The sequence below is a fragment of the Choloepus didactylus genome, chromosome 3 (assembly GCF_015220235.1).
Source record: "Choloepus didactylus isolate mChoDid1 chromosome 3, mChoDid1.pri, whole genome shotgun sequence".
Taxonomy (NCBI): Eukaryota; Metazoa; Chordata; class Mammalia; order Pilosa; family Megalonychidae; genus Choloepus; species Choloepus didactylus.
This window is the reverse complement of record NC_051309.1, coordinates 150,548,844-150,568,380: the sequence shown is the minus strand read 5'-3', so window position 1 is coordinate 150,568,380 and position 19,537 is coordinate 150,548,844. Positions and strand designations below refer to the sequence as shown.

Here is a 19,537-nt window from a genome sequence, read left to right as displayed (position 1 = left end):
ATGAAGCACACAGGGGTCAAAGCCATCAGACAATAGGACTTTCCACAAATCTTTCAGCTTGATTCCTTTTCCAAACTTGGCTTGTACTGAAATGGTGATGGGTTCCATGTTTAGTGAAATCCTCACATTGGGCTGTAGTTTCTGGGGTTTCACCCCCTGGAAGCCTGAAATTTTCCAAACCATCAGTTTCTGGTTTCTTTGAACCCAAGAGTTCAGTACTAAGTGTATCTCTCTCTGCTCACATCTTACTATAAGCTGCTAATCTACAACTTTTAGTTTTGCATTATCATCAGTCAAATATCCCAGCTTCTCACCTTCAAATTCTTCCTTCCATCTGACACTAGGACTCAATTTTGCCAAATTCTCTGCCACTGCCTTTCTTCCAGTTTGCAACAACACATTCATCATTTCTGTCCAAGGCCTCAACAGAATTATCTTTAGAGTCCGTATTTCCATAAACTCTTCAAAGCAATTAGGACTTTGCTATCAAGTGCCTCACAATTCTTTCAGAACCTTCCCCTTATCCATTTAAAAAGCTCTTCCAACATGTTTTGTATTTGCAAACTCAGTAGCACCCCACTTCGGGTACCAAAATCTGTTCTAGTTTGCTAATGCTGCTGGAATGCAAAACACCAAAAATGGATTGGCTTTTATAAAAGGGGGTTTATTTGGTTACATAGTTACAGTCTTAAGGTCATAAAGTGTCCATCAACAAAGGGTACCATCACTGGAGAAAGGCCATTGGCATCCAGAAAACCTCTGTTAGCTAGGAAGGCACATGGCTGGCATCTGCTTGCTCCTAGGTTGCATTTCAAAATGGCATTCTCCAAAATGTCTGCATCAGCTTCCAACAACCATCTTCAAAATGTCTGTTTTAGCTCCAGCTAACTATGATCTCTTTCTATCTGAGCTTATATAGTGCTCCAGTAAACTAAACAAGGCCCACGCTGAATGGGTGGGACCATGCCTTCATGGAAATTATCCAATCAGATTTATCACCTACAGTTGGGTGGGGCACATCTCCATGGACACTGACCCAATAGGTTCCAACCCGATCCACACTGATGCATCTGCCCCAACAAGAATGCATTAAAGACTATGGCTTTTTCTGGGGGGCATAAATATACAAACTGGCACAGATGACAACATATATTTTGTGGGGACACAATTTAACCCAGGAGAGCTGTCTCAAGTTCACATCACTAGGGGCTTAGTTGTAAATTGGTATTTTATTCTAAGGGTTATGGGAGGCCACCAGAGGGTTTTGAACAGAAGAAGTGATACTATCTGATTCAAACATTTAAGATGTCACAGGGCTACTTTGTGAAATACTTTTTGAAGTGGGGCAAGAGTGAAAGGAAAACAATCATTCAAGAGGCTGTTACAGGCATATTGGAGAGATGCAAGCAAGTTTGACTAATGTGGTATGTATGTAGGGCAAACATGGGCCAAGCCAAGATTTGCAACACAGTGAGCATTAAATTCAGAGAGCAAGACTTCTTTATCTTGAAAAGATTTTATTACAAATAGGAAAATAATTTGTTTCACCCTAGTGTGGTTGTGACTAGACATAACAGAAAAGGAGCTATAATATCTGAATAGAAGTCAATGGAAGGAGAGGTAGTTCTGAAGAAAATGAAACAGAGTTTCCTTATTTCAATGTTAACCAGTCAAAAATAATATAACTTCAGATGATTTAAATAAATAAAAGGAAACAGGAATTGAGACTAGTAGAAACAAGTCTTTGGGATTTTTACAGACCTTTAAAAAGGAAGACCAACATCATGAAGCCTTCTTTTTATTTCATCAACTAAGGATATTTAGAAACAATGTCAAAATAACATCCCTTCCCACCACCATTTAATAAATGAAAAGACAGCATAATACCAAAAAAGTTAGAAAGTACTTTTTTCAGAATAGTATCCATCCTGTAATTATGGTTCTCTTACTTTGTGGTAAACTTGACCCATAATCTTTATTTTTCTTTTGTTCATTGGACAAATCTTCATGATCCAGCCCCCAATATTGCCCTATCACATAAGGAATGGCAATATATTTCAAGATTACTTTGTGTAATATTAATTTTGCAATTATTTTAGCACCTGTAGAGTTACCCATAACTTTGCTCTTACACTTAAGTTAGGGTTTCCAGATAAAGTGTAGGACACCCAGTTATATTTGAATTTCAAACAAACAACAAATTGGGATTTTTTAGTATAAGTATGTCCCAAGTATTGCATAGAATATGTGCATAAGAAAAAGTAATTATTTATCTGAAATGCAAATTTAACTGGATGTCTTATATTTTTAATTGTCAAATCTGTCAACTGTTACCCAAGTCCTTTCAAGATGCTCCTGAGTGCATGCCCTTTTGCAGTTTACTCTGGATTGCTTACTGTCAAAATGTTTCTATCCTGTCACTAAGAATATCCGTGTCTATTACAATTTCCAGACACCCCCAAAGAGCAGTTTTTCTTAGTTCTTACATCAGTCGCAGTTTCCTTATCAGCCTTTTGTGGTTAGTTATAGAAATAATGCAGATTATGTGCTGAAGTGGAAATATTTTAACCTCTAATCCCTATCAGTGAAGGGTGCAGAGCTTAGGGTATTGGTGTTTATGTGTTGACTCATCTGAAACCTGTAAGTCAAGTGCTTAAATTATAAGCATCACAGGCACATGTTTTTAAATAATTGAAGTAGAGGGTACTTTCTTCACTCATGTACACATGATTGTGCTGCTACTGCCTTGGTATTTCTTTGAATATTTTGTTTCCTTACATCAAAAGCAAATACCGTGGAATATTTGGTAATATTTCCAGCTAATGGATAGCAAGAGACTTATGATTCTTTCTTATAAAGAAATGCTTCTAATTCAAACCCACCTTTGAATTTTTTATTTCTGATTTTTATTTCTATTTTAAAAGGGCACCTTGAATGATGCATAGTTGTTGTCTTTACTCCCACTGAAATATTTTTTCCTATTTTTTTTTTTGTTTGGAGGAAAGGAGAAAGACTACTCTTTAAATTATACTTTTCTTCAATCTGAAATAAACCCAGACAGTGAGTCTGGAAGTCTTTGAAGACAGAGACAGAGACACCCAGCAAGAGAGAGAGAAAAAGACCTTGTTTCCTTGCAATTTGCAGATGTAATTATCCTCAATATGGGGGAGGAAGCTGAAGCAGCTGGCATGGATTTTTGACAACCGCATTTAAATTGTTTATAAGAAACTCTCTCCAGTAAACATGGGTGTTCCAGATGTAATGAGAGATTGCAGCATCTGAAATCTGAGAGCGAAAATCAACAAAACCGGGTATGTTTGGAGAGTGTGCAATAGGATACAAGGCCATTTATAAACAGAATGGCAACCAGACAGGTCAAGGTTAGGTCTCTTGAATAAGCCTTGCTTTCAAAGTATAGGAGTCTTATATGGGACTCATTAGATGGAACTGTGGAAAGAAAAGACCCACATAGAATACTTAAAAAGAAAATAATATTTACATTAATTTCCAATATTCTTATTCAGGAATGCAATAAGACATCAAATGAATTTTATGTAAAATGTAAGCACCAAATTTTATGACCCACAACCAAAACATATAGTTACATTCCTCTGTGTAAATTATATCTAACTGATATGTAAATACTGTAACATAACCAAATAGTTCACAGAGACAATGCATTTATAAACCATTTGCCTTTTGACGAAGTTTTTATTTATTTATTTTTAGTTCAGATTTTCCTAGAGAAATGGAAGAACACAAGGAGAGATAATTTATTATGAGGAGACTATTCTGGGCATTTTGTACATATATAGATACATAGATATGTAAATATAGTGGATAGTTGTTAAGTTTACTCTCCCAGATGGTGCCAGGTGCTGGAGATGTCATGAGAAATGCTAACCAATTTCCTACCTGTTTGCATAGCATTTGTGGTTTTGGGGTCAAGCAACTGTGGATTCAGTTCAGTGACTTGTGATCTTGTGCAACGGACTCAGTTTACAACCACAGTTTCCTGTCATAAAAACAAAAACAAAAAATAGATAAATAATATTCACCTTGGGTGCATTTTTATTTTTTAAAAATCAGCTGTGATGCCATCAATATGGTGACATAAACAGCTACTGAAAACGTCTCTCCAGAAATTCAATGAAGAAAAAGATAATTCTGAACTGTTTGAAACTCTGGAGGAGGATATAGACTGGAGAAGGACACTGCAAATGCCAAATTGAAAAAAGAGAAGAAATATCAGGTAGGAATCTTCTATGCAAGACCAGCCAGTCCTCTCCTCTCCCCCTCACTCAGTTTCATGTGGGAAAGGCACAGAATCAGCAGACGGGACCCCTCCTGCCAAATCTCTCACAGCAGGGAGACATACCCCATCGTTTGAAGACCAAGGGAACGGGGGAGGACATTTCAAGTCCCAGGTCAGTGAGGGCCAAAGAGACTGAGAAAACATGAACAGAGACTGTGTTTACAGCCCAGGGTCCAAAAGCTGTTCCCCCACCCTTGAGGGAGGCAACAGCCAGCAACTGTTTCCTTGCCTTGGGGATGGCTGGAGTCCTGGGTCAGCTGAGAGAGTACTTTGTCACAGGTGGAACCCTACATTGAGCCAGATTTTGGCCAGCAAGGGAGGGCATAAGAACTCCACCTTTCCAGCTCACCTGTGTAGATGCAGCCTGTGCTCTGAGGCAAAGCAATGTCTGAGGGCAATTAAGTTACTGTACTGTGCCATCTTCTGGACAGTCCAGAAGGTTAAAGGAATTGCAACACTTTTTAAAAAGATGCTCCAGACCTTTCTTAGGACCACAGGAGCTGGTCTACATACCCTGTAAGGAAACATGGCCCTATTTTGGCTGAGAAATATGGAAGAACCTGCTGTTAAAGCAGGGCTCTAAAACAAACCCAGGTCCTGCTGGCTGATGGAAAACAGAGCACCACTAGAAGCCAGCAGGTATGTATTACCACATACAGTGAACTTGCTGGGGTGCCCAGTATCTACCTCCCAACTTTCTGGTAGGCCATGGTGGGCACCTGGTTTTGTGGGGAATATGGGGGGCAAAGCCAATCTGACAATTGGCCAGTGAGAGAAACAAAGAAAAGAGAGATAAGAGAAAACTGACAAGAAAATCCTTGGCAAAAGAGAGAAAACAACCTCCAGAATAAACTAATCAAGAAAATCAGATGCCTAGACAGCAAAAAATCATGACACACCAAGGAACATGAAGAGATGGCCCAGTCAAAGGACAATTTAACACCTCAACTGAGATTCAGGAATTGAAACAACTATTTAAAGATGTTCAAACAAATCTTCTAAATCAAAGCAACTAGTTAAAAGAAAATGTGACAAAAGAGATGAAGGGTATAAGGAAGACACTGGATGACCCTAAGGAAGAATTTGTAAGCTTGGAAAAACAAATGGCAGAACTTATGGGAATGAAAGCCACAAAAGAAGAACAAAGAACACAATGGGAACATGCAACAGCAGACTTGGAGAGGCCGAAGAAAGGATTAATGAACTAGTGGACAAGGCATTTGAAATTCTACACACAAAAGAACAGATGGAAAAAAGAATGGAAATATATGAGCAGGGTCACAGGGAACTGAATGACAACGTGAAGCACATGAATATACATGTTATAGGTGTCCCAGAAGGAGAAGAGAAGGAAAAGGCAGCAGAAAGTAAGAGGAAATAATCAATGAAAATTTCCCAACTGTTATGAAAGACATAAGCAGCACAGCATACAACAAACAGAATTGATGCAGGTAGATCTACTCCAAGACACTTACCAATCAGATTTTCAAATGTCAAAGACATAGATAGAATTCTGAAAGCAGCAAGAGAAAAGCAATCCATCACACACAAGGGAACCTCGATAAGACTAAGTACGGATCTCTCAGCAGAAACCATAGAGGCGAGAAGGCAGTGGTATGACATTCAAGTTACTAAAAGACAAAAACTGCCAACCAAGAATCTTATATCTGGCAAAAGTGTACTTCAAAAATGAGGGAAATTTTAAAATATTTATAGATAAACAGACACAGAGAGAATTCATGAACAGGCGACCTCCTCTACAAGAAATACTAATGGGAGTGCTACAAACAGATAGGAAAGACAGGAGAAAGAGGTTTAGAGAAGACTGTAGAAATGAAGACATCAAGAGATAGAAAGAGGGCAGAGATTAGGCATTTGATGCTGAAGAAGTACAGAATGTCCCACTGCATTGATTGTATAGATCCAGAAATTGACAGCACAATATTGGGTGATGGTAACACAATATTGTAACTCTACTAAACAAAGATAACTATGAATATGGTTGAAAGAGTAAGGTTAGAGGCATGTATGACACCAGAAGGAAAGACAAAAGGTAAAAACTGGGATTGTAGAACTTAGCAAAACCTAGAGTGGTCCATGATGGTGATTAAATGTACAATATAAGAGTGTCTTTATATGAGGGAGAACAAATGAATGTCAACTTTGTGAGGTGTTGAAAATGGGATGGTATTGGGGAAAAATACAATCAATGCAAACTAGAGTCTACAGTTAATAGTAATATTGTAATGTGCTTCCATTAATTGTAACAAAGGAAATATACCAAAGTAAATGTCTATAAGAGGGGAGTATAAGGGAGGGGTATGGGATTCCTGGCATTGATGTTGTTGTCTGATCTTTTTACTGTACTTTATTTTATTTTTATCTTATTTTTTATTTTATTTTTTTAGTCATCATTTTTTTCTTTTTCTTTTTTTCTTTTTTCTCCTCTTTCTCTTTCTTTGCAGAGAAGTGGAAACGTCCTCATATAGATTATGGTGAATGCATAACAATGTGATTATACTGGGAACCATTGATTGTTTACTGAGGAGGGAATGCATGGTGTGTGAATAAAACTTTAAAAAATAAACAGAGCGATACAAGTGCTGGAGAAAATCTGGAGAGAGGAATGAACTTAATTACTGTTGGTGGGGAAGTATAATGGTGCAGCCCATCTGGAGGGCAGTGTGGTGGTTCCACAGGAAGCTAAGTATGGGGTTGCCATATGGTTTTGCAACCCTGTTATTGGGTATATACTTGGAAGAACTGAGAACAGGGACATGAATGAACATTTACACAGTGGGGTTTATGGTGGCAGTATTCATGATTCACAATGGAGGGAGATGGCCTAAGGGTACATCGACTGGTAAACAGAATGGCATACTGCAGTGTATGCATTCAATGGAATATAGAATGACAATGAGAAGGAATGAAGTTATGAATTTTGCAACTAGGTGAATGGACCTTGATGACAATATGTTGAGTGAAATAAACCAGAAATGCAAGGACAAACCTTATGATGCCTCACTAATATGGACTAATGACAATGTGCAAACTCTGAGAATTGAATCTGGGAGCATAGGTTATCAGGGGAAGGCTTATGATTAAGGTTCCTAGATTGTAAGCTCTTATAGAAGTTTCATCTATTCCTGAGTTGTAAGGGCTATTTCTAAATTCTGAGATGTTGAACTCTTGTGTATAACTTGGTTAGTCCCTAGAACTTTGGGTATCTGTGTGATGTGACAACAGAATTTGGCAGCTATGAATGTCACCATTACCCCATACAGCAAATGTTAAAGACACTGAAAAAGAGAGCAGATATCAATTAGAGATATGAACAAAATGGACTTGGTTAAGGCTAAGGTAAATCAAAGTAAAGGTAAAGAACAGTATTGACAGTGTTTTAAAACTTCAACTTCTGTGTGAGACCAAAGAAAAAAGTTTTTATTCCGTACAAAATCTATATTTTCTGTAGCACAGTATATAATTCAACTTGTACGATCAGTTTACTCAAAAACCATAATTACATGGAACTTTGAATGAGGAGTGAGATCTGGTTGGTTTGTACAAGTTAGTGTGAATCCCCAATACATCCCAGAGAAATCTGGGCAGAGGATAATGTAGTTCTTAAAATCCCCTTGAGGGACTGGGGGAAAATGTGGAAATATTAAACTGTGGAACTGCTGATATTCTCACACACATTCGACTACCAATTTAGAAGGCCAAGTCCTTGGTCTTGGGGCTTGCCCTTATGAGGCTTGTGACAACAAAGGAGAGGCTAAGTCTACTTACAATTGTGCCTAAGAGTCAACCCAGAGAACCTCTATTGTTGCTCAGATGTGGCCTTTCTTGCTAAGCCAACACTGCAAGTAAACACTCTGCCCTCCCCACTATGTGGGATATGACTCCCAGGGGATAAGAGCTCTCTGGCAATGTGGGGCATGATTGCTGAGTTTGAACCTGACATGGCATCATGGGATTGAGAAAGCCTTCTTGGACAAAAGGGGGAAGCAAAATGAAGCAAAATAAAGTTTCAGTGGCTGAGAGATTTCAAATGGAGTTGAGTGGACATTCTGCATGTTATTCTTATGTCTTATACAGATATCCCTTTTTAATTTTAGTGTACTGGAATAGCTAGAAGGAAATACCTGAAACTGTTGAACTGCAACCCAGTAGCTTTGATTCTTGAAGACAATTGTATAGGTATGTACCTTAAACAGTGTGACTCTGTGATTGTGAAAACCTTGTGGCTCACACTCCTGTTTTCCAGTGTATGGACAGATGACTAGAAAAAGGGGGACAAAAAGTAAATGAATAATAGAGAGGGATGGGGTGTGGGATGTGTTGGGTATTCTTTTGTACTTTAATTTTTATTCTTCTTCACATTTTTGCAGTAATGAAAATGTTCAAATATTGGTTATAGTGATGTCAGGTTGTGCAGCTATATAATGATACTGGGAACAATTGATTGTACAATTTCTATGATTGTATGATGTGAACATATCTCAATAAAATTGAATTTTACAAAATCAGCTGTATTGGGTTATACTTTTCATTTAACAAAATTCACCATTTTTATTGTACAATGTAATGACTTTTGACAAATGTATGCAGTTGTGTCACCACCATCACAAGCACGGTATAGAACATTTGCATCACCCTAAAAAGTTTCCTTGTGCCACTTTTCAGTCAGTTCCCTCACCCAGCCTCAGCCCCTGGCAAGCATTGATCTACTTTATGTCTCAGTCATTTTGCCTTTTCAGAATTTGTAACAAGGCAATCATATACTACATACTCTTTTTGTGTATGGCTTCTTTCACTTAGAAGATGCTTTTAGGATGTACCTCTGTTGATGCAGCTATCAGTAGTATTCCATTATGGACATGTGGCTGTTATTTTGATAATTAAATAAGAACTTTTATATAAAAGCTGATGAAAGTTTCCTGGTTACTGAATCCACGCTTGTTTGACCCCGAATCCACAAATGCTATGCAGACAGGTAGGAAACTGTTTAGCATTTCCCATGACATCTCCAGCACCTGGCAATGTCTGGGAGAGTAAACTCAACAAATATTCACTTTCTATATCTATATGTATATATAGATATATAAATAGATGTATATATTTATATATGTATATATAAACAGATGCAGATGCCTAGAATTATCTCCTTATAATAGATTATCGCTCTTCACATTCTTCCATTTCTCCAGGAAAATCTGAACTAAAAATAAATAAAAACTTCCTCAAATGGTGAAATGGTTTATAAATATATTGTTTCTCCAAAATATTAGATTAGGTTGTATTACAGTATTTATATATCAATTAGATATAATTTATACAGAGAAATGTAAGTATACATTGAACCTTTAAGCTATTGAGTATCAGACACTAGACATTATATTGTTTATATTTAAGAAATAGTGTCATATTGAAGGAGTAATATTTTGGGCTGAGGCACAGAGGTGCTATTAATGAATGAAATAATACCATTTGAAATTTTAGAAATTCCATGAAAGATTTGAGTTTCTCTTTCATTCAATCACCCGGGCATGTTCTTCAGACTGATTTATTAACTAGTGCGTTTCAATTCTCTTTTCACTCTGTGTGTGTTTACTGTCACACTTAGAAATATTTAATCTCAAAGGGACAGCCTTTATTGTCGCAGACTTGACAATTTATACTGTTGCAACTCCAGCAATCAAAGAGTCTGTTAATGGCATCATAAAACTTGACACACTTTTTCTTCTACAGGGAAAAAAATTAGGAAATTTAACTTCAATATCAAAATAGCATGCAGAAAAGTGTCTACAGATAAATCTAGAAGCTATTTTCAGGAAGAGATTTCGTTTTCTATGTCTTCTACACTAAAGGTATGTGTATCTGAAATCAACTCATTTATTATGTGTGATCCAAATCCAAAGCAAATATGTGTCAGGATTTCTGTAATCTACAAGTTAGACTCTAGAATTGGGATGCTAAATTTAGGAGGTTGGTTAGCCTATAATGTTCTAATTCAAAAGAGAATGTAGACAAGCTCAGAGCTTGAAATTTAACATTGGCATTTGCTCTAAGAACTAGTGATCAGGTTTTGCAGTTTGCATCCTCAACTCTCAAAATGAATCCAGGGTTTATTACTGAGATTTGTAGACTGCCTTTGCATATAACCCTTTAGGCTTGCTACTTATACTTAAATGATACTTTGCTAAAATTGCTTAATCAGAACTTGTGGAAATGTCATCACCTTTTGTATGTAAAAGAATTCATTCCATCATTATGCATTTATGCCTGAAATATTATTCTGTATGTTGGTTTTACCATCACTGTGTTATTGATTACCAGAAGGTTTAGGTTAAAATTTTGACTTTTTTAAAAACTCTTTCTATGCTACTAGTTCAACCATTATTATGTACTAGCTAGAACATCAGTGGAATGTGTACTTTAGGGTATGTGTGTCCTCTTTTAATCCCATACTCCTCAGTATAAAAAATGAAAAGAGGAATATCAGTATGCTGAGAAAAGGCTTGCGTTTTGAGCAAGAAATGGAGCCTATTTCAACATACGCCCACCTTAACTATTTGAAAAGCTGCTCTTAATGGATTTGCGATCCTGTCCTTTTAGCTATGAGTAAAATAGAATAAAACCTTCTAATTCACTCTATCAACATCAGCATGAGGAAGTGCCAGGAACTTTTGTCTCACTGTTGACACCAATTATCTTCAGGAACCAGCAGGTGGGTTATTTCTTCATTCTCTGCGTTCTCTTTTTTATTTCCCTTTGGCTCACTTTGTTGATAATGGAAGTAAGTTGTGAGCAAATGTGAATGCCAAGGAAACATAATTACTGAAAGAATCATAAATAGGGACATAAACAGGGGACAGATACCTTGTCTCTATAATATAAATTATCCCGCAAAAGTAAAGCTTTTTGAGAGGGTTCACTATGATATATTTACTTAATAAAGACAGTCTATCTTTCCATTTCTAAAGAAGTATTCTATGAAAAGACTGTATTTTGCTTTTTACAATGTATTTCATTTCTTGCAAGACCTCACACCTCGTTTCCTTGTCTTCTTTCTACTTCATATGGGAGAAATTGCTTTGAGAGTTAATATAAGAAATGGCTTTTAAACTTTTTTTTACTAGGACTGTTGACAATTTAATCATGTCCCTCACAAAAGGCCTGTTCAGGTCCCAACACCTGGTCCTGTGGGTGTGAACCCATCTGTAAAACAGACCCTTTGAAGATGTTTTTAGGTGGGATGTGCCCACACTGAATGAGGGTGGGCTGTAATCCAACATGGCTGGAGTCCTCATTAGCAAAGGAAACTGAACATAGAAAAAGAAGCCACAGGAGCAGCTAGAAGCCAGAAGTCAACGGAACCTGGAGGAGAAAGGAGACGGTATCCTCATGAATATTGTCATGTGAGAAAAAAGCCAGAAACCCCCAAAATAGCCTGCCAGACAGAAGATATGGACCCTGGGAGGAAGCAAGCCTTCTTGCCTCTGAAACCAAGTGCCAATAAATTCCTGTTGTTAAGCCAACCCATTGTGTGGTATTTGTTTTAGCAGCTTGAAAATAAAGCAGTAGCTATAGTAAAAAATATATTCTACATTCTAACTTGATACATTTATACCTAAATAAAATATATGAAGTTATATATATATAACTTAAAAAAAGTTAAACAATAGTTTCATAAAACCACTCTCACCCTTATCATGGCATTTTTAAAATTCTATTCTTTTAAATGTTTTAAAAAATACTGCCCATGTCCCACTATACTGATATCACCGCCCACTAATGGTTTGCAAACCATGTACTGGAAAACACTAGTATAAGTAATGGGTTTGTATCCTGCAATAGATGGTAGAATGTTACATAGCGTTATAAAAATTTGAATTTAGACTTTTGGGATATAAGTTTCCCATAGTATATGACTATTCTTAATAGGAAACAAAAACTTGTGGATTTTGATTAATTATCACACTGAAACAATTTTTGTTTCTGAATGTAAAAGTAATATTATATTATTTAAGGTACTGATGTAATATCTTATAACTCCACTGATGTAATGAAGAGAACATTGGTGGGGGAATCAGGAGACCTGGCCTCTAGTTTTCACTCACTTCCTATATGAGCTTCAATAGTGCTCCCCCTCCTCCTCCCCTCCCCCTCCCGTCCCCCTCCTCCTCCCTCTCCTGCTCTCTTTCCCTCTCCCTCTTCCTCCTGCTTTCTTTCTCTCTCTCTCATATCTATACATATATATATGTTTTTGTATATGATTTTGAATATGATTTGCATGCTCTTTGATATTTTTTACCATATGCTTGTTTTATTTTTATAATAAATAAAATGAGTAAATTGAACAAGATTACTTCAAAATTTCTCTTTAGGTTAAAATGTAACCTGCTCTATGGCTGGTTCTTGTTTGGGTCTCCTAAGAGACTTGTTCTTATCTTTTAACATAACCAATCTGAGTTAATTTGCAGGACAGTCAATGGTTAGGAAAAGTGCAAGCTTTTTAAGTGTCTAACACTCAATCTCAGCTTCATGTATACCCAACTGCTCACAATTCTAACTCTAACTTTACTTCCTGATTGATTTTTTCCAAACAGAAATCCATGTTTCAATTTCTTAAGTAAGTTCTGAAGCTTTTCTATATCAGAGAGTGAAATACAAACCATTGAAAATAATGCTTTCCTCAACTGCATTAATTTTTCAGGAACAAGAATTGGCTAAGAGATACTAAAATGTGGTGCACCCATAATAATAATTCAAACACATTGGTAGACTTCAATTGTTTGCTTTTGTAAATATCTTTTACAGTACAGAGTGATATTTAATTGAATGTAATACAGAAAGAAACATAAGGCTAAAACTTCCTTTTGCCTAAATTGCAAGCTCTTCTTTGCCTAAGGCTTTTTCTTGGGATTTTTTTAAGTAAAACTTTCAGATTTTCCTATAAAATGGATTTTAGGCATGATGGATAAAATGTATCTATTAAATGTGTTGATCCCTATTCAAGACATATAATTTATTGTTTGACTAAATGTAGTAAATACATAGTGAGACAAACTTCATGTTTTTCTGCTGTATTTAAGCCAGCTTTAGACATCAAAGATTCTCATTATGCTTTTGTGAATTGAACTATAGAACTAAAGAATAGCCTTTTGTGGGGAGAAATGGAGCTTAAAAGAAATAGCTAAGTGGTTATGCTTTGCCCTGTCAAGCAGCAGATTTCATATTCAGTACCCTGAGATCGTCTTTCTCTGCACAGCCTTCATTTCATGTGCCTGCTGGGCTGAGATAGCCTTTGTTAATGCTAACTAGAGAAGTCCCTGACAACAGCAGGATTCTTAACAGATAACCCGCACCTCTCAGTTTGCAAAAGTAGAGAAATTAAAGCCCATTTGGAGGCATAGATTGAATATTTTTTCTTGCAAATATTTGGCTTGAGGGTGAGGTTTTGAATCTTCACAGCACTAGTTGTGTGAAAACTGTGTGGCTGACATGGATGTTCTAAAATAGATGAGAAGTTTGGTACCTACATGTTGTGATTTCAGGGGTCCAAGAGAGATGTTTCTTACCACACTGTAAAAAGTATTTCTATTCACCTGCACATGCTCTGTATTTCACATATAGTGATGTATTAATTTGTTACCCTATGGTATCCTTTCCCAAAAGATATAAAGACATATTAAAAAATACTTTCATATTTTAAAAGCTGCACTTCATTAATACTTACGGTAGCAATTCTAATGAAATGATATCGATTATCAAATTAGTTATCTAGTTAATTAACTTAACTTTAATTCAATAATTATTACATATTGGTTGGATCATTAAGGAAAAGAGAAACCACACTAGGTAATTCAAACAGAAAGAGATTTAATACAAGGGATTAGAGACATAGAAAGTCAGTGAAAGGGCTAAAGGAGTGAAAGTTGGTGGGTGGGAAGCGTATCACTCAGTTTCAGTTTTGCGGCCTCACTTGTGGTCCTGAGAGTTAGAAATTTGTTGCATCTACACCAAGTTAAAAATTGTAAAATACAAGTGCCAATGATGTAAATAACCAGTAGTCTCAAGGACTGGAGTTGATAGGGAAAGTGGAATCCAGCCGGCCTGGTAAAATTTCCCATCGGCCAAAGCCCATGTGTCCACTGTGCTCTGCAGCTAGAGCAAAGGTCATAGGTGGCAGTGTGCTGGTGCTTGTGCTTGGTATAAGGAAAAGCAACAATGCCTAGAAATATACTGGAAGAAAACTCACTAAAGTATTAGCAGTGCCTCATCTATGTTATGAGAATAAATGAGATTTTGATCATCAGTATATATTTGTTTTTAATTGGATGGGGTCATCAGTAGCAATTCCATTTCTGCTGATCTATTAGCTTCTATCACTGTTAATAAATTACCACACACTCAATGGTTTAAATCAATACCCATTTGCTATTCCATGGGTTAGGAGTCCGGAGATAGCTTAGCTGGGTTCTCTGCTCAGAGTCTAATACACGTGCAATCGAGGTGCAGGCAGGGCTGGAGTCTCATCTGCAGTCCTGGTTCTGGAAGAATCTGCTTCCAAGATCCTCAGATTGTTGGCAGAATTTAGTCTGTGCAGATGTAAAATGCATGGGGACTTGTTTGTTCTTCAAGACTTCTCTGAGCACAGGGAAAGCTTAAGCACACTTTTAAATGGCTTACATGGTTGGGTCAGGCATATTCAACATAATGTGCCTTTTTACTTACTCAAAGTCAACTGATTGGGGACCTTACATCATTTCAGTTTTGCCATTTAAAGTAATAGTATCATGGTAGTCATATCCTGTCATATTAATGGTTCTGCCCACACTCAAGCGTATATTAGGACATTGGTCATTGTGAGTCATATTAGAATTCTGCCTACCAGAAGTGATAAAAGAGATATTTTACTCTAGTTGGAATTGTCTACCTCACATTAAGGGACAAAACCTTCCCAGGTTTTTCTTGGACTGTCTCCATTGGATTATTAAGGAAATAAATTTCTAAGGAAGAAGTTGAGGAATCATGAGATATTATTTATTCTATGGCAGAATGACCCTTTGAATTAGCATACTTTTATTCCAAAATTTTATATCATTTCAGAAACAGAGGCTATTGTAGAGCTCATCTTGACATACCCTATATGTTTTAAAAGATAAAACAAAACAAAACAAAACAAAACATAGCTAATTAGAAATGTTAATGATCAGAACTAGGTTTCTTGAACCCCTAATCCAGTAGTATTTTTCATATTACTATACTATGTGGACCATGAGATTATTATGGGCAAACTTATTGTTAGAATTTAGCTGTATTCCAATTTCAATTTTAAAAAATACATGACTTCATTCAATTTTCTGCCTAAAATTGTTTTAAGTGCACATATGTCCAACTGAGCCCTTGAGATTTTTGTATAGTTATATCTAAGCAATGAATATTTATAGCACAGTGATACAAAGAAAACCAGTATAAATAGATGGTTGAGTTACCAGTATTTCTCCTTATATCCACATGACTTGCTTTCTCCTCTCCTTTAGGCCTTTACCCAGAGTCACTTTCTTTTTTAAAATGGAAACATGCCTCCAATGCCCCAGATCCCCTTTCTCCAAATAATTTATCACCCTCTAACATATAACAAGTTTATTTTATTTTTTTTTCATTAGTTTACCGTTTATATTCCCCCAGCAGATTATGAGCTGCATAGAAGCAGGAATATGTGTCTGTTGTGTTTATTATTATCTATTTGGCACATAGAACAGTAGCTGGCATGGATTAGGTCCTTTAAAAATATGGGTTAAAGGACAAAATGAGAGAACAAATGAATGAATGAACAAATACATACTTTTAACAGCAAAAGGTCATCCTAGGAAGCAACACGTCCAAGAAAATGCATGGAAAAAGTTTAGGTGGTAACAAAGGTTGGGTGGTATATTAGTCAGGGTTCTCCAGATAAACAGAACTGACAGGAGATGGATAGATAGATAGATAGGTAGATACACACATACATACATAATAGATAGATAGAGCTAGAGAAATATAGATAGATATGTAAATATTAAGATATTATTATAGGAATTAGCTCATGCAACCACAGGGATTGGCAAGTCCGATTTCCATAGGGCAGGCCACAAGTTGGGAACTCGATTGTGGTGTTGAATTCCCCAGGAGAAGCCAAAAGCAAGCAAGTTGGGAACTCTGATGAAGATGAAAATGAATTCCCAGGAGAAGCTGATGGCTCAAGGAGAGACAGAGATTCTTCTGACTGCTTAAATCTTCAGTTCTCTCTGTAAAGTCTCCCACTGATTGGAAGAAGAGGTCCCTCTCATTGCTAAAGACAATCTCCTTTGCTGAATGTAGATGTAACCAGCCATAGTGGCAATTAACTGATTAATGATTTAAATCCATGAAACACCCTTACACTAACAATCAGATGCACGCTTGCTTGACCAAACAACTGGACACCATAACCTAGAGAAGTTGACACATGAAAGTAACCAGGTGGTCTAAGACTTTAGACTTTAGACTCACTTATTTAGATAACATAATGCTGTCATTTCATGGATCTGTCCTTGATGAGCAGTTTGGAATACTATGCAGCAAAGCCTTTGGTCAAGCAAGTAACCTCCAACTCTGCTATCTCTAGGAGAGAGAAATCATTTTTATGGTATGATAACTTAAGTAGACATATTGCCTATTACTCTTAAATATTGTATATACCTGCATACAACTTCCCAGATGTCGCAGCCCAAGAGGTCCATGCCAGTCCAAAGGCCAAAGAAGACCACGAGCATTTTCTGATACATGAACTTGTTGTATTCAGGGCTTACTTACAGGGTGAGAAGTTGTGGAGAGATCATGACGGCTCTCTCAGGCCAGGCAGGCATCACATTTGCAGGGAAGATGACCTAGAGATGCAAAAAGGGCAGAAAGCCTTTTATAAGGGTTTAAGACAAAGGCCCGCCTAAGGGTGGGGGGAGCATAGATGCAGGAACAGGTTACTTTGACCTGGGGGATGGTGCAGGAAGGACTAGAATAGCACTTGAACAATTACATCTTGTTTTTTTGTGAAACTAAGAGCCTCTCACTTCCTGCCTGCTTACATAAGATTACATTTTAAGGTCAATTTACCCTTTTTCTCTTTACTGGCTTAGAAAGACAATAGGTTAAACATTTAGCTGCCTAGGCCATGCAGACTGTTCTGCACCAAAGATCTGCAGGCCTGTTTTGCTCAGGCCATAGGTTGCCACACCAGAGAATTATACCAGCTCTTTAGTCTCCCATGGAATCATATTCACAGAATACAATTTTCCAAAAATCATTGTCAGAAATAGCCCTATAGGTTCTATTTCTGTATTTTTTGAGAAACTTACATGGCATCCTGTATATTACTTGGTTGCCTCCTAAGTAATGCTGAACCTAATTAACTTTTCTTTGAATTTTAGAATAGGTTCAACAGAAGAGCTGATATATTTTATTCCTCTTCATAATGAGTTATGATCTATAGTAATTTTCCATATTTGTCTTAGGTCCCAGAAAGTTAAGAAACTTGTTATTTTCTGAGGTTGTTTACCTAGGAGTGGCAGATTTCTCAGCACATGGACTTTCAGTGCTAACACTGAAGTTTCAGGTTAGCTAGGATGGTTGATCACTCTACTTCTGCTCATAAGAGGAATATATGCTTGTCTTAAGAACTTTAAAAAGTACACAAAAATATTTTTAAAAATAACATACACTCTAAATGGGAAATTCTATTCTACAAGTTGCATTATAGAACCAGAACTGAGGGCAAGAAAGGCTGAGTAAGTGAATGGATTTGGAAGCCGTTGATGTAGATGGGACAGCTTAAAAACAGATGGTCCCTTTATGTGCCATGTACAGAGAAACAGGACACATACACACTTACTGAGTGGTAGGGGAAAAACGGTAGCAGAAACAAGGAAGGAAAGCTTTTATTTTTGTTATTGGCTGCTAGTCTTTTATTTCATTTAAACATGTTTCTTACCAGGATTTTATGATTCTTAAAAATATTGTGGATTGATTTTCACAGTATCAATATTTTTTAACTGACTTCACTCAGTCTATCAACAGTATTAGAAATTAATGGATTAGAGATGTGAAAAGTAAAGAGCAAATGTCTAAACTAAGTTGTCAGTCTAAGAAGTTTGAACCTAGGTACTGACACTGTAAAGTGACAAAGCTCTGGGTGGAGACATTTTAGTTGGAAATTGTGCTGAAAGAATTCCAACCGCTGCCACATATTGCAAAGTACTCCCTTATGCCCCTGAATAACTACTTTTTTAGCCCGTACTGAACCAACATATTGTTTTTCTGTCCAAGTAATTTTCAGTAACACCCACAGAATCCCCAGCAGTGATTGCTTCTAACATAACATCTGGCAAAAGTTCATCTCAATGTGAGCAAAATGGCATCATAGAAATCATGCCACTGAATAAAACTCTTCTTCCACATTCTGAAAAAGAGGAAAGGAAATGAAGTCCATGGATATGAAATTAAGAAGTCTTTAGCCACCAATTCCAAGGAAAAAAAAAAAATAAAACATGCATATTTTATAATCTGTTTCCAGCATCACTAAGGAAAGCAGAATTATACAATTCTACCCAGAGAGAGTCAGTATGAAGCAATAGTTTAATAATTAAAATCAAGTCTGTGTTAGAGCAGCTTGCTCCATCAGATTCAAGAAACATTTAAAGAATCCGTCTGTATTCCAGGGACTGTGCTGGCTCCTTTCACTTGCATTGCTATTTCCAGTCATAGAAATTCTACAAAGCATAGATATCTTATAATTTTTTAAATTTACTATGTAACATACTATTATTTTATACTCTGTTAGATCATCAGCTCACCATTCAGCTTATTTTACCATTCAGTGAATGTATCATCCATCCTTGAGAATGCAGAGATAGAAGAGAAAAGGAAACTGAACAGTTGCCAGAACATTTGCAAAATTTTCTTCAGTTTTTTATTTAATCAACTGCCCTGTCACATGGAAGATTGGACACCGAAATGTTGATTTTTCATGCACAAGACTTGACGCTCACAAATCCCATTACTGAATAATAGGATCTATGAGCCCCTGTTTGAAAGCCTGCCCCCTGTGGTCTGAGCTGAATTTGGTCATGTGCCTTGTTGAATGAATAGTACCACTGTTGGCTCCATCTTCAAAAGCTGACAGCTCAGCTCTGGCTCTGG

The 19,537-nt window shown here is 36.8% G+C and overlaps 1 long non-coding RNA gene across 1 annotated transcript; it reads right to left on the bottom strand.

Moving 5' to 3' along the window:
• Positions 1-3,790: 3,790 nt before the first annotated feature.
• LOC119528844 lies at positions 3,791-19,308 on the bottom strand. The gene is made up of 3 exons (XR_005215770.1): positions 19,192-19,308; positions 17,159-17,232; positions 3,791-4,015 (listed from the first exon to the last, which is right to left on the bottom strand). It is a non-coding gene; the product is annotated as an uncharacterized LOC119528844 (long non-coding RNA).
• Positions 19,309-19,537: the final 229 nt, after the last annotated feature.